At 35.4% G+C, this 15,627-nt stretch overlaps 1 long non-coding RNA gene across 1 annotated transcript; it reads right to left on the bottom strand.

Moving 5' to 3' along the window:
- Positions 1-5,273: 5,273 nt before the first annotated feature.
- On the bottom strand, positions 5,274-7,333 carry LOC126623393 (uncharacterized). Its single transcript, XR_007623748.1, has 3 exons — positions 6,818-7,333; positions 6,557-6,605; positions 5,274-6,046 (listed from the first exon to the last, which is right to left on the bottom strand). It is a non-coding gene; the product is annotated as an uncharacterized LOC126623393 (long non-coding RNA).
- Positions 7,334-15,627: the final 8,294 nt, after the last annotated feature.

The raw sequence follows: 15,627 nt of genomic DNA, 5'->3' as shown, positions 1-15,627 counted from the left end.
CAAGCTCAAATCCCATAAAATTAGGTTGGGAATGGAAGAGGAAAGGACTAGGGAATGATTGGGAATGGTTTCTTAGTCCAATTTCGAGAGAAATCCGGTGGAAAACCACCGGAAAATATGAAGGAATGGGAATGGGTGCACACGGGTCGTGGGTTGGGGGAACCCGTTTTCTTCCTTCTCTCCTCCGCTTCTCGCCCTCTCTCCTTTCCTCCTTTCTCTATTCCGATTAGCCCGTCTCCTCTCTCTCTTCTCCCCATTCGCTGGACTCCCTCTCTGACCCTCATGTTCCCTTCCTCTCTCTTTTCCCGATCGGGCATTCCTGCCCAGTCTCTTTTCTCTGCTTCTTCTTCCTCTCACGCGCACACACACACACACACACACACACACACAAAACCTTTTTTCTTCTCATCCCAACCATCCATTTATTTCTTCATTAAATCTAGGCCGTCCACTTTCATAAAAGAAATTCCAGATTTTACTAAAATTATAATGCCTAAAATGCCCAAATTTCAAACGTTAAAATCTTTATCGTTATAACTCTAAATCACGAACCGTCTGCGCCCACGTGTTCGTAGTGACGAGTACTACGAGGATATGTCAAGAAAACAAATCTTAGATGGCACGACACAACGATTAACCTCGAATAATGCGCGTGCCTCAAAGGGCATTTTTGTAAAATCCTTTATTAAAACTTTAAAAACTCTTAAAATTAGGGACGGGCTGTCACACACCAGCAGCGTAGAAGCTCAACATCCGGTTCGCATGGTACCTAACCAACACATGAAATTTCCATGAGATTTGTTTGGTCAACAAAAAAATCAAATGAGTGAGAAAAGAAAATTACCAGGGGATGGAGGTGGAGGAGGGACTTTCAACTGCCGTCTGGATGATGTTATCAGGGATTCGCTTGTTGAGGTCTCTGAGGATTTCAGTGAGAGGGCGAGTGATGAGGGACGAGTTAGAAGGGAAGGTGGGGGTACGAGCCCCAGCGCAAGTTGAGATTTTTTATTTTTATTTTTAATTATTTTTGTCCTTATCATTAAATAAAGTTAGTAGATGGTTTTTGATTAAAATGTAAAGATATGAAGCCCTTTTCATTAGTTTTTCTATTTTTTAAAATATAATTGTGTTTTGTACACCTCTGAGTAATTTGCATATACATTTCTTTTACATTAAATTATACATTTTATACACACCCAAATATTTTTCATAGTTCTTTTTAATAATACATGTGAAAGTATACGTATGTTAACACATTTTTGAACAAATAAACATAAAAGTTTTGAAACAAACAATGCAAGTGTTTTCTCTCAGGGTTTGGAGGCTTTTCTCCTTGATGTTACTAGCAGGAGAGTGAATGCTAATGTTCAGAAGAAAACTTTGTGGAGTCATAGTAAGACCTGGTTAGTTAATAGACTAAATCAGAATTAATGATCCCCATGGTGATGGTGTATTAAGAAGATAGCTCTCGTGGTAAAGAACTTAGGATTTAGACCATCATGGTAAAGACCGTTAACAAATTTAATCCAAATGTAAGATTTCTGTCAAATGTCCATTAGATGCAAGGACAAAAATGTATAGCCCTCCTCTTTCTCGTGATGAGTGGGAGGGCCTTAAGGTTTCCCTTCTTGTAGGCTTTGAGAGAATTCTTGGGCTATGCATGCTTTTTGGGGAAGCAGATTCTCTCCTGAGCTCTTACCAACAGAGCACAGGGATCAATTAATCATAGCATTTCATATTGATCCTATGGTCAGGAAGTTGTTTTATCTTACAAATTATTTCACGCAAAACAAGGTGATTTTGTTTGCCTTTTGCAATTCCCGCGCTCCCCTATTCCCGGCTTTATCATTTATTCTCCTCTAGAACTAATCTCTAGCATCCCCTTCCTCCAAAAATTTTGAAGCAAAAAAATCCAAATCCCGCATCTCTTTCCTCCGAAATTCAAAATCTCCTTCCTCCAAAAATTTTGAAGGAAAAAAAAATCAAATTCCTACATCTCCTTCCTCCAAAAATTTCGAAGGAAAAGAAATCATCGTCTCGCCTTGGTCGACCAACGGGTTGCCACTGGTCTTCAATAATAAAGGTTAGGCTTCCATTATTGAATTTCCTTTTCATGATATTTCTGCAATTATATTGGATTTGTTGCATGTTTATGTCTGAAAAAGAGGAGATGTTGTGTTGCTTCTGTAGAAAAGTAGTATTAACTTATGTACAATTTCCCACTATGCCAATTTGGAATAAAAATTGTTTTAACTAAAAGCACTTGGTAACTAAAATTTGGTTTGCTTCTGTAGAAAATTTGATTTTTTTCTTTGAAAATTTATTCTTTTTTGCTCAAGTTGTTTGAATCTTGGTATATTATTGTGGTAGAATTGGATAGTGAATGATATAATGGATAAACCAAATGATGGCGTAGAAGGTACTTCGAAATTGAAACCTACAGAAAATATGGAGTTAGATACTAAACATGCAGCATATGATTTCTACAACAAGTATGGTGGAATTATGGGGTTTAGTATTCGAAGACAAAGTAGTGGCAAGAATAAAAAGACTCATGAACTCACTTCAAGAATCTTTTCTTATGCTAAAGAAGGGTTTCGAGCTATAGATAAGCAAAATGATGTGATTAAAAGACCAAGAGCAGAGACGAGAATTGGATGTGGTGCTCATATGGGTGTTAGGTTGGCTAGGCATAGGGCAAACGATAGCCTCACAAGCCACTGAAGTGGGCTTGGCTGAGGAATCAAGGATTCCACTTAGGTTGGCTTATGTGTTAATAAGTAAACAAGCAGGTGGAAGACAGTCTTTGGGATATATTAAGTAGGATCAAAAAATTGTCTTCGAACTGTGAGGCAAAAGAAAATGGCATATGGAGAAGTTGGAGTCGCGCTACACTACTTTTCCAAACAAATATTGGAAAACCCATCCATTCTTTTATGAACTACACTTGGACAAAGAGGAGTATATAACAAACATGTTTTGGGCAAATGCTAAAAAGATAATTGATTATAGCCATTTTGGAGATGTAGTAAGTTTTGATACAGCTTATAAAGTCAATGAATTGGATCGACCATTTGCAGTGTTTGTTAGCTTTAATCATCACAAGGAGATCATTGTATTTAGAGCAGCTTTAACGTATGATGAGACCGCTGCTTCATTTAGTTGGTTATTTAAGACACTTGTTAAGGCAATGTCTAGCAAGGCTCCAAGAACTATTTTTACCGATCAAGATCATGCGATGGCTAAGGCTATTTAAGAAGTGATGCCTCAAAATTACCATAGACTTTGTTTATGGCATCTAATGCAGAATGTTTGTAGAAATGTGAATACTCTGTTTAGAGGTGAGGAAGAAGTTCACAATCAATTTTGTTTTTTTAATCACATTGAGGAGGAAAGTGAGTTTGTAGCTGCTTGAAATTTTATGCTTTATGGGTACGATGCACATGAGAATGACTGGTTGGCCACCACATTTAAGATTAGAAAGAAATGGGCATATGCATATGTGAGATAGGCATGCTCTATAGGAATACGAAGCACACAAATTAGTGAAAGTTTTAATGCAAGACTGAAAAAATTATTTGAAGTCAGATCTCAATATTGTTCAATTTTTAACACACTTTGAGAGGGTTCTTACTAATACTAGGTACAAGGAGTGGGAAACGGAGTATGACCTACAATGCAAAATTGCACATGTCAAATTTGACATCAAAATGTTGAAACAAGCTAGAGAAGTTTACACGAAAGCTATATTCAAATTGTTTCAAGATTAATTAGAAGAATCTATTGAATTGTCAATAACAAATTGTGTTGCTAATGGGGATGACTTTATATACACAGTTAAACTAGACGATAAGTATAAGAAGCGTAAGGTGAAAAGGGAAGGTATATCTACTGTTTCTTGCTATTGTAGACTATTTGAGATGAAAGGTATATAGTGAACAATATATATAGTGAAGAGGTGGAGTAAAGAAGCAAAAGTTGAGAGTGTGGTAGACATGTATGGGCGTGAGATTCAAGTGCTGCCTAAATTGCAGCAAGATTTTAGATATAGGTCCTTGTGTTCTCTATTCACTAGATTATCAACAAGGGCATTTGAAAATGTAAAGGCATACCAACTGGTGGTTGAGCAAGCAAATAAATTGTCAAAAATGGTTGAAGACCTATCGCATCTAAAAGTGAATGATGATGTGCATGAGAAAAGGCATACCAATTGTAATAGCCGGATGGCCAGTTGCTTGGAGAATGTTGATGTTGTCATTCCAAAGAAGGCTTAAGAAGAAAGAAAAGTCTCATCGAGGAAAACAAAGAATTAAGAGTGCTTTGGAAAAAGCCTTACCAAGAAAAAAGAAGTCTGATCAGGTACTTAAACTCATTTAATTCTTTATCCTACCTCTGTGTGATGTAAAACTTACTTGACACACAAATTAAACCCTATTGTTGACAATTGTAGTAAAGATGTAAGTAGGGATCGTTCTAGACCGGGGATTAATTGGGGATGCTAATCAATACAAATAAGACTTAAAAACACTAAATTAGACTCTATAGACTCAAAACTGACTTAAAACACTCAAAACAGTAACAAACAATAAAAAAAGACTCAATTCTAGACCTAATAAGTGATTTTGACGAAAATAAAACTTAACTTGACTCAAAAGACTAAAAGAAAACAGATTATGACTCAACTAACAAGACTTAATGAAAAAGGGATTGTTTTTGACGAATTTAAAACTTAAAACAGAAACTTTGCATAAAACACTTTATGAAAATGAATTTGATGAATTGAAAATGGTGAAAGGCTAGTTAGAGGGTTCTTCTCCACACATGATATATGCATACAAACCAATTTCCAGTATTTTTTGTTTAACTATGAATGACAACACCCCAAGTTAATCGTGACAGCACAAATTAACCCTCAAATTTTCCTTATTTCATTGAATTGGATGGGATACGCATCACAACCAAATTATCCTTCTCAAGTCCCCTAACTATGAAAATCATGATAGAAAACATATCAAAGGTCATCAAGTTCTTTGAAAACCATAAGCATTGACGAGGCATTCATAACTATGAAAAGCATGATACTCCTGCCAAGGATTTACTTAACACAATCATGACTAGTGACTTTTACTATTTGTGAATATAAGTTCATAACGATTAGGTGAAACTCCCTTATACTCTAGCATCAAGTTTATGCAAGCAAATTAAGTATGCATCCTCAATCAACATACATAAACAAGTTTTAATAACTCAGATAAGCAAATCACATTCAAGACTCAAGAAACAATAAGTAGATGTAATCAGTTCATATAAAACATATAATCATGGCTTTGAATTCACCTCCAACTATAAAGAAATTAGTTCCTCATGTTCGCAATTAAACAAAGATAACTTAAATTAAACATTGAAAATAAAAGATAGAAAACACCTAAGAACACTCCAACAATCCAATGTCTTGAATGGCAAGCACGGCTCCAGGTGGCTCCTTCTTCTCCTTCCTTGCACAGCTGCAGCACAATGGGATGAATTTGTGGTGGATGGTGTGGTGATCTGATGGTAGAGGATGGTCCACGAAATTGTGGTGATAAATATGTATTTATAGGCCTAGGGTACAACACAAAGGTTGTAGAGGAGAAGGATTTACATAGCAGATTCCTAGGGGGAAAAGAATTAATGTGTTTAGATGGATTGGGACTCCTAAATTCAAATGGGAAGGATTTAGAATAGGATAAGGGCTCCTTTTACAGTTGGAGATAAGTTTAGATAATGTTGGATTAAATAGGATAATGTTTGGATAATATGGGATAAGATAAGATAAGACTAGATAAAATAAGGTTGGATAGGTTTTGGATAATGTTTCCTTCTTTTGAGTTGATTCCTTATCTTCTTTGTCTTGGATTTATTTTCTTCAACTCCTTAGCATATCCTAGCTTCTTGAACTTCAAATACGTCCATCCACCTTGCTCCATGCATGTGCTATCCATTCTTGGCCCAAAACTGCTCTAAAATGCTCCAAAATGTACTTTCTTGCCAACTTTGTCATTTGGACCTACAAATACACGAAAATAGCTTAAAACACTATAATAAGTAGAAACTAGCTATGAAAATGCCAGAAAACAAGCTAACTAAGTTGCATAAATATACTCCTATCACTGTGCTTAATATATATACTTACAGTTTAATCGTTGACATGTTTTAGGTTACAATTCCACAACATAATGGTGGTATCAATGTCTTTAGTTCTTATCCACTAACACCCTCTCATTAATCATAAGTGAAGTACTTTTGAATGTTTTTTAATCTTTATAGTAAGACTTAATTAGTTGACAAATATAAACATGAAATTGGTATGTGATATACAAGTTCCGGTTCACATGTTTGGCATTAATACCTATATGCCAATTCCATATCATCCTTTTCAGGTTTGTCATCTATTTGCATTCTCTGTTTGATATCTATCACACACACACACACACACACACACACACATATATATATATTCATTATGGTTGTTGAATGTAGTTGCAACCACATAATAAGCATATGCCGAACCCAATACCTTAGCTGCCTTGTGAAGAATCTCTGCCGTCAGAGGTTCCCAACCTTTTCTGCTTAAGCAAACCAAATTTTAGTTACCAAGTGCTTTTAGTTCAAACAATTTTTATTCCAAATTGGCATAGTGGGAAATTGTATAAAATTTGTTACTACTTTTTCTACATAAGCAACACAACATCTCCTCTTTTTCAGACATAAACATGCAGCAAATCCAATCTAATTGCAGAAATGTCATGAAAATGAAATTCAATAACAGAAGCCTAACCTTTATTATTGAAGACCAGTGGCAACCCGTTGATTGACCAAGGAGACAATGATTTCTTTTCCTTCGAAGTTTTTGGAGGAAGGAAATGCAAGAATTGGATATTTTTTCCTTCGAAATTTTCAGAGAATTTCGAAGGAAAGAGATGTGGGATTTTGATTTTTTTTTTCTTCGAAATTTTCGAAGAAAGGGGACGCGGGAGATTAGTTCCAAAGGAGATGTGATAAAGCAGGGAATAAGGGAGCGCGAGAATTGCAAAGGGCCAACAATCGCCATGTTTTGCCTGAAATAATTTGTAAGCTAAAACAGCTTTCTGGCCGTAGGATCAATTTGAAAGGCTATGATTAATTGATCCCTGGGCTTCGTTGATAAGAGTTGAGAAGAGGATTTGTTTCCCTTTTTGGGATCTAAAAGTTGTTCAGATAAAACTCTTATCTATTTTATTTTATTGTTGTCGTTAGCTATAAAGCAATACTCATAACCCAATTGTTGATAAAATCTCGTCTGGAAGAAATTGATTGATAGAGTGGATGTTGTGGAATTGCAAGGGCCTTGGAAGGCGAGATTTTGGGGCTCAATTTAAATCGTTGTGTAGCTTAAATAATTGAGACCTTTTTTGCATTGTAGAACCTAGAGGTAGTTCATCTAGAGTGCCTCAGAACTTCTATGATGGTTTATTTGGCAAGCCATTTGCCAGGATTTGGATCCTCTCCGAGGCAATACCTTGGGATCCTCTTGACCGGATAACATAGGTCATTGGATTTTGATTCAACAACTACAAACAAGGAGGTCCCTCTAAAAGTTATAATAATTGTAGTCGTTGAATCAAAATCCAACGGTCCGTGTTGTCCGGTCAGGAGGATCCCGGGGCATTGCCTCAGAGAGGATCCAAATCCCATTTGCCACCCCAATATTGGGGCAAGCTGGTGATATTTGTTTATTTTGGAACTCCGTATCCCCCCAAAGCTAAATGATTAATTTGCTCATGCTCGTTTTGTTCATTGCCTGGTGCATGATATTTTGCAGGATTTTTCTTGGTATACCACTTTTGTTTATGCTAATCCTCAGAAAGAGGACCAATTACAGCTGTGGCAGGAGATTGTTGTTTTTAATTAATGGTAGCTTACTCTCTCTACATGATTCTGGCGTGCCTTTTACTTCGACTAATGGTCATAAAGATCATACTGTCATTTTTGAAAAACTGGATAGAGCTACTACTAATTTTCTATTGATAAATTTGTTCCCTGATTTAAAGCCCATAACTTCCCAATTTATGGTTCTGATCAGTCTTGTGAAATTCGGGAAGAGATCCCTTCCGGATCTCTCCCACCAAATCTCACCAATCAATTAATCCGGATCCTTGAAATTTGATCCAACGGTTAAATTTGTTATAACTTTTAAGGAGGGCTCCTGTTTGTAGCCGTTGAATCAAATTTTAAGGGCCTGGATTAATTAATCGGTGGGCTTTGGTGGGAGAGATCTGGAGGGGATCTCTTCCCGTGAAATTCACCCTCTACCAAAATAAAATAAGAAAAAGCTCTTTTAAATTTGAAGCTATGTCCTTACAGCATCGTGGCTTTTAGGATGTTGTGAAGCAAAACTAGTATTGTAACTTGACACAACTCGACCAGAATTTCAATAGGCACCAAAATCGAGGTGTGCTGGTCATCACCTAGATGGGTGACAAAGCCATGATATGCATGAAATCATAACTAAAATTATGGACTAATATAATGTACCGAAAATTCGATAAAACTTCCCCTAAAATAGGGATAAGCCCAAATTAAAACACTTGCAGGTAATCATATTTATATCAAAACATCCCAAAGGGCAATAGGGTCTCCGACCCTCAGTTACGTGCTTAATAATAGTTCAGAGCATAGTTGCCTAAAATACGAGTTTTACTAATAATGCTGAGTAGATAACATACCTAGTAAGAACGTGTCAGAGCTTTGGGAAGAGGCCTCAATGTCGAATAGGACCATTGCTACGTCTACTGAATCTTGTTTGCATTGAAAGCTGATAGACACCTATATACTAAGCCAATAGTTACTGGTGGTATAGCATACAATATCATCCACTTACCGTAGCTACTGGAAGCTGGATAACATAATCATGTCATTGCCGAGTAATCTCTAGGCAATGACAAGCTAAGAATACAATTGTTATCATTCATTGCCGAGTAATCTCTAGGCAATGACAAGCTGAGAATATTACTGTAACCGTGTCATTACCAAGTAATCGCTAGGTAATGTCATTGCCGAGTAATCTCTAGGCAATGACAAGCTGAGAATATTACTGTAACCATGTCATTACCAAGTAATCTCGAGGTAATGACAAGCTGAGAATATAACTGTAATCATGTCATTATCGAATAATCTCGAGGTAATGACAAGCTATGAATATAATTGTGGTACCCCAACACACGTGTAAGCTAATATGTTTGTGTGTGTGTGTGATCATCCACTAACCGAAGCTAGTGGAAGCTGAAAATATAATCACGTCGTTGCCGAGTAATCTCTAGGCAATGACAAGCTGAAATGACATGCCCACGATGTAGACAAGCTGGAAGTACTCATACACGTGCAAGCTGTGTCTAACGGCCATGAACGTAGTACAAGCTAAGAATATAACTATGTAATCATTTTATTACAAGAAATCACATAAAATTAATATTAGTATATGATAATTTTTCTTGGGATGTGCATTCGAGATTCTGCCAATTATGGTTGGAGCTTGTTGAAAATATGGCAATGTGCATGCTGCTTCTCCTACAACAAATCACATATAATTAATATTAGTATATGATAATTGTATTGTCACAATTTATTAAATAAAATAACAAAATAAGAATAAAATACTTATCTTTTGTAGGTAGATAGCGCTCTTTGTTAATCCTTGATTATAACAAGATTTTAGGTTGAGGCATTAAGTTCACTGTCCTTAAGACTAGAATTCCCCTCTCTAAGACAATGTATTGGTGTAGCAGGTTATAGCGTCCTACCCTCTAAAATACAACAAACCTATAATCCTCGTAAGAGTACACTCGTAATACTTGGATCGGGTGAACAACTCAATTTTTTCCTTTGATATGAGGGAGTGAAGATGAAGAATATAATAAAACTTTCCAGAATGATGGATCAAAAGGATAGAAGAAGAAAGAAGAGGAGATGATTGTCATCTTCATTTTTGACAATATTGACTAACAAGCATATATATAGGGTTAAAAACATTAGGAAGTGAATACCCTTAAATTCAATACTAAAGAATAACGTTACGAAGTGATATTAACGGAAGCAATATGAGCGTTGGAATGGAAACCGTCCAATAGGAATTAAAGACCTTCAAATACCTTGAATTTGATAATAATGAGTCAATATAAATACCATTTGGATAGCAATCAAGAAGAGGAAAATATCTATATGAATTATATGATATTAAACACTTGTATTTTGAAATACCCTTAAATATTCTAATTCCCCACATATTTCAAAATACAACAAACTCAAGGACTATGAATTAGCCTTAGGACGAGCTAGCGGTAACTCACATAAATTTGGTGAAGATTAAATTTTCTATGAACCAAGATTTATTTGCGTGAATCATAGGACTAGTCACCCACATTGAATCCTCATAATCGAGCTTGTATGAGCCGGTTGACGCAAATAGGCCATGCGCCCACCTGGTTTTCATGAGCACTCTAAATAACTTGCCTAAGCTCTCATAGGAAGCATCCCCATTCCCACACTCATATGGATGAATCCATCAAGTGTGCACTGCAAGTCAAGCACACTAGCCATATATAAGCTATGATATTAAGAAAATAAGTTCAACATTGGTCACTACAGTAGTTGCATATCTATACCATAAGGATAGACTCTCAACAATAATAATATTCGATATAAATTGCTAGTGCATGGCCGACCAACAAGTGATATGTTCTTACCCATATGAACCTATTTCCTGTGATCCCCATTCATATAGGTTGGGTTACCATCACTCTTGATTGATGTTATACGCATAAGTCTTATCCCCATCGATGTCATAATCATCACTAGCACTTAGCTTAGTGGATTTGTCAGAGGATTAGCTAGATCCATTTCTGACTTCAAAATATTATATGGATGCATATATGCAAGATAAAGTTATATTCAGCTCAAGCTCTAATAGCTAGGTTAGCGCCACATACAAACACAGATAAACTGGTATCTTCCACAAATAGTGGGATACCTCGATAACAAATATAGTAAGAACTAGTCTCTTACATATATAGGATTTTAAGAACATTTGCCATCCAATGTTAGTCCTCTTTAATACTACCAATTGGTATTTCATAGTGGACGTTCATGTCTAATTAGGATAGCTCTAGACATCGCATCTCAATATGTCAAGGTAAGTATCATAGTGAAGATAAATATTATCATCATACATGAAACGTAAAACTCACCATACACTATCCAATAACAAAGAGTACCTCTCATTTATTTTGTACAAAAAGTATATCTCTCTAAGACTTTTGAAGGTACTCCAATTACGTGTTTCATCAGGTATGAATTCACAACAACTACATATTGTAGTTGTCTTGGTATTTTCTTAGCTATACCCCAGATTTTCAAGTATGTTATCACATGCATGAACTTTTCCGTACAAGGGCTCTCCATCCCCACAATTTAAATGGTATTGTGAAATTAACTTGCAAAAATTCATTAGTAATGACAATAGTCATATAGCTAAGTAAATGATTGTAGTCACCAATCAAATAAAAATCAGGCATTTAAAAGGAGGACAACGAGAGACATAAAGTTTTATGTATCAAACTACTGCTTAAATGTTAATGTTCAGAACCACCACACAAAAAAATTCGTGTTAAAACTTTAGTTCAAACTAATGCATGCCAGCAACAAAATAATGACTGCCGTATAGAGTTAAATAATGAACGCAAGGAACCCCACAACAAAATTGTTACTTGCAGTTTACCTGGAAAGGTGTATATAGCAGCGCAAGACCTGCAAAAAAATTGCACTAACGTAGATCCACCCTTGTCATAATCGGTTCAATATATATATATATATATATATATATATAAGGGAAGGGGTTTTCATTTTTTTATAAAATTAGGGATTTGTTGTGGGATCCACACCACATTGAAATGTAATGATCCGAACTGTCTATTTTTCAAGTTGCACCTCATTGATCATCCTTGCAAAATAGTAGCCAAATCAGAAATATTTAAGACATCTAATTGGATTCAAAAAAATTAACGAATACTTTGTTGTATAAGAAATAATGAAATTTTATCTTGATAATTAAATAGGTAAATGGTTTCGGATTGAATTGAATTTTTGTAATGATAATCTATGAATCAAGACTTGCAAGATAGACGGTTCAGATCGTTGAAGTTGAATATAGAGTAGACGCCACACCTAATCCCCATTTTTTGGGGATCACTTTGCATAAGGGTCTATATATATATATATATATATGTCCGGTCCCTAGTTTTTACTGTTCATTGACTAACACCTTATTAGTTCTCAAATTTTGATTCAAGTCCCTAGCATTAATGTGATAATGAATTTACATGTTTATTATATAATTTTTTTAATATAAAAATTAGTAATTAATTTAGGGTTTAATACTCACACCTCTATTAAACTTCTAATTAATTTTCAATTCAAACATTTCCAAAATAATAAAAAAATTAAATTAAATTAAGTTTGTACCTATTAGTTTTTTTTTATATATAAAAAGATTCTCAATTTTTTAATCTTAAATGTACCCATTCATATAATTTTTCAATTTTTTTAATCTTAAATGTACCCATTCTCAAATATATCAATTTGTTATATGTAAAATGTACCCTTTTTTAATATAAAATACATTCAAATTTTTTAATCCATGTTTAAACTTATATGGGTACATTCTTTTTCGTTGATTTGAGAATGTATCCATGTTTTGGTACAATAACTTTTTTTGTTAATTTTGGTTAATGTACCCATACATATATGTACACACACACAATATATAGAGAGAATAATTTATATTTTATTATTTTTAATCCCATAATTATGGGTTTTATTTAAAATCTCATTAATATAAACAATTACAAATTTCAATTTTTAATTTTTAATTAAAAAAATATAGTAACTTACATTATTACATTAATATCAGGGACCTCAATCAAAAACTAAAAACTAACAAGGTTTCAATCAAAGGATATTGATAGCTAGGGACCGCATCCAAAGTGTTTCCTATATATATATATATATATGTATGTATGTATGTATGTATAGGGAATTATTATTAGCACTCCAAAAATCTCATTTTACGTTCCTCACAAGTATATTTTTCTTTCCAATTATAGAAAGTTTAGAGTGCCAAATGAGATTTTTTGAGTGCTAATAACAATTCTCTATGTGTGTGTGTGCGTGTGTGTATATAGGGAATTGTTATTAGCACTCCAAAAATCTCATTCTACACTCCTCACAAGTGTGGAGTGTAGAATGAGAATTTTGAAGTGCCAATAACAATTCTCTATATATATATATATATATATATATATATATATATATATATATATATATATGTATATGTGTGTGTGTGTGTGTGTGTGTGTGTGTGTGTGTATGTGTGTGTGTGTGTATGTGTGTGTGTGTGTGTGTGTGTGTGTCTGTGTGTGTATGTGTGTGTATGTGTGTGTGTGTGTGTGTGTGTGTATGTGTATGTGTGTATATATAGTATGTGCATATCTTCAAGTTAAAGTCCCCCCTCCCCCCGACGTATTTAAGTGTTGTCGACATTCTTTTTAAAGGTTCTGATGTAAATCTCACATGCAGTGGCAGTATGGCATTGCTCTATTCGATGGATTGGAACCTTCTCGATCTGTAGCTGTGACAAGGATCATCATATTGTACCACTACTCCTTTAAAGTTGCCTTGATTATGGTACTACAAGGACTCGCCAACAATATCATTAGTTCCATATAGATAAAAGTCATACCAAGCATAAATCAACATCACAGTTAAAAATGAATGTAGAGCCCGTTTGTTTGGTTTCACTAAACTTTCTTGGATTAGACTGGATTGTAATCCAGTGTTTGTTTCACGCGGGGACTACGTTTAATGAGACTCGCCTAGACTGAGTCCGACTAACAGCTTCGCTACAGGGTCTTAGCGGGGCCCCCCGAAATTGGGCGGACTGCTAAGACCGCTCTACTCCGCTTCACTCCTACCCGCTTCGTCCTCCCATCTACCTCTTCCTCGCGTCCCACAACCCATTTCAAACCCAGATCCTACAAAATCCGAAACAAAAAAAGCAACAAAATTTCCTAAGGTTCCCTTTTCAAAACCAGATCCAACTCCCAAAATTCGAACCCAGATAACCAAGAAAACCAAAAAAAAATTTGCAGTGGGATGAGCTTGAAAATTTCACCCAGAAAACCAAAACCAGATCCAATCCTCATCTTCTACTTTCGAGCCAATCACACATGCACCTCGCCTCCTTCAATCTCTTTCTTGCTATGTGTTTTGATTTTAAGATTTGCAATCGATTTTGTGAGAGGAAGTGAAGAGGCAGGAGGCGGAGAGGAATGAAGAAGCATAGAGGATTTGCTTTGGAAATATCGGTCTGTTCTTCAAAAAATAAAGGTTGTTCTTCTAAAATAAAAGTAAAGGCAGCAAATGAAACATTAATTAGGTTTTTAAAAGTTAAATAACTACAAATAATATTTTAATATTTGTTGTTTTGTTGTTTTTAAACGCAAAAGTAAATAAATAATAATAATAAATAATTAGTCTGTAGTTTAGTCCAGACTACATCAAACACTTCATTATTCTTATCCAGTTTAGTCCAGGGCAAGCTAGTCCAGCTTAGTCCCTGAAGCTAATCTAGTCCGAGATAGTCCGGTGCAACAAACGCACCCGTAAGGAACTCACAATTAGTTTCAAAATAGTGATGACAACTTCCACAATTTCTAATTATATTGCAGTAGAAGATTTAAGGGCAGTAACCAATTTATTTTTATAAATCACAAGGTACGGTGAAGGAAAACCTCCACAAGTTATGGGAAACCTTAAAATTTTAATAAGGCAGATAACAAATTGTTGGGGGACTTTTAGGTTGAGGTAGACTTGGACTTTGAGAATGTCCCCTTGTCTTCCTTGATACAGATTCATAACAAGTCCTGGAATATCTCGAAAGAGTTAGCTTGTCTTAGAAAATACCTCAGTAACATTAACGGCTCGAAGATAGCACAAATGATCAAGAGAATGACTTACTCAAGCGAAGCTTGGTGTGGAAGTTAGAAGACTATTAGTTTACATGAGAGAGAAAGGGTTTGTATGGTTGCATGGCATTCTTAGTTGCATGATTTGGGCTTTCGCGAGGTGATAGTAAGGCTTCTAATGGTTGAGATGTTTGATAAAACGTTGTGGGAATTACTAAGGTTGCATGAATGGTGATTCCTGAGGCTTGGAGTGTGCTTCTAAGCTAACTGGAACTCTTTGGGCTTATTTCCTAGGTGGTTCTTTCTTCCTGCATTTCTCCTATCTCTCTATGTGGTACTTTGTGTGTTCCCCCTCTTCTGTAATGGCTTCTCCCTCCTTATGTAAGTGAAGGGTTCTTCTCTAGGCTTCAAGGGAATCTCCCTTTGTGTTTTGGTCTTCCCCTCCTTTCTCCCTAGGCCTCATATTATTCCCCTTTTGATGTAAGATAGATGCACTGTTGAAACGTTATAGTGCATGCTCATATCACAAGGCCGCACATCACTGCTTTTCATTATAAGCACGGCAACATGACTGATATTATAATAGATTACT

This window comes from Malus sylvestris, chromosome 5 (genome assembly GCF_916048215.2).
Source record: "Malus sylvestris chromosome 5, drMalSylv7.2, whole genome shotgun sequence".
Lineage (NCBI taxonomy): Eukaryota > Viridiplantae > Streptophyta > Magnoliopsida > Rosales > Rosaceae > Malus > Malus sylvestris.
The sequence above is the reverse complement of the archived record's forward strand: the minus strand, read 5'-3'. Positions and strand labels throughout refer to the sequence as shown.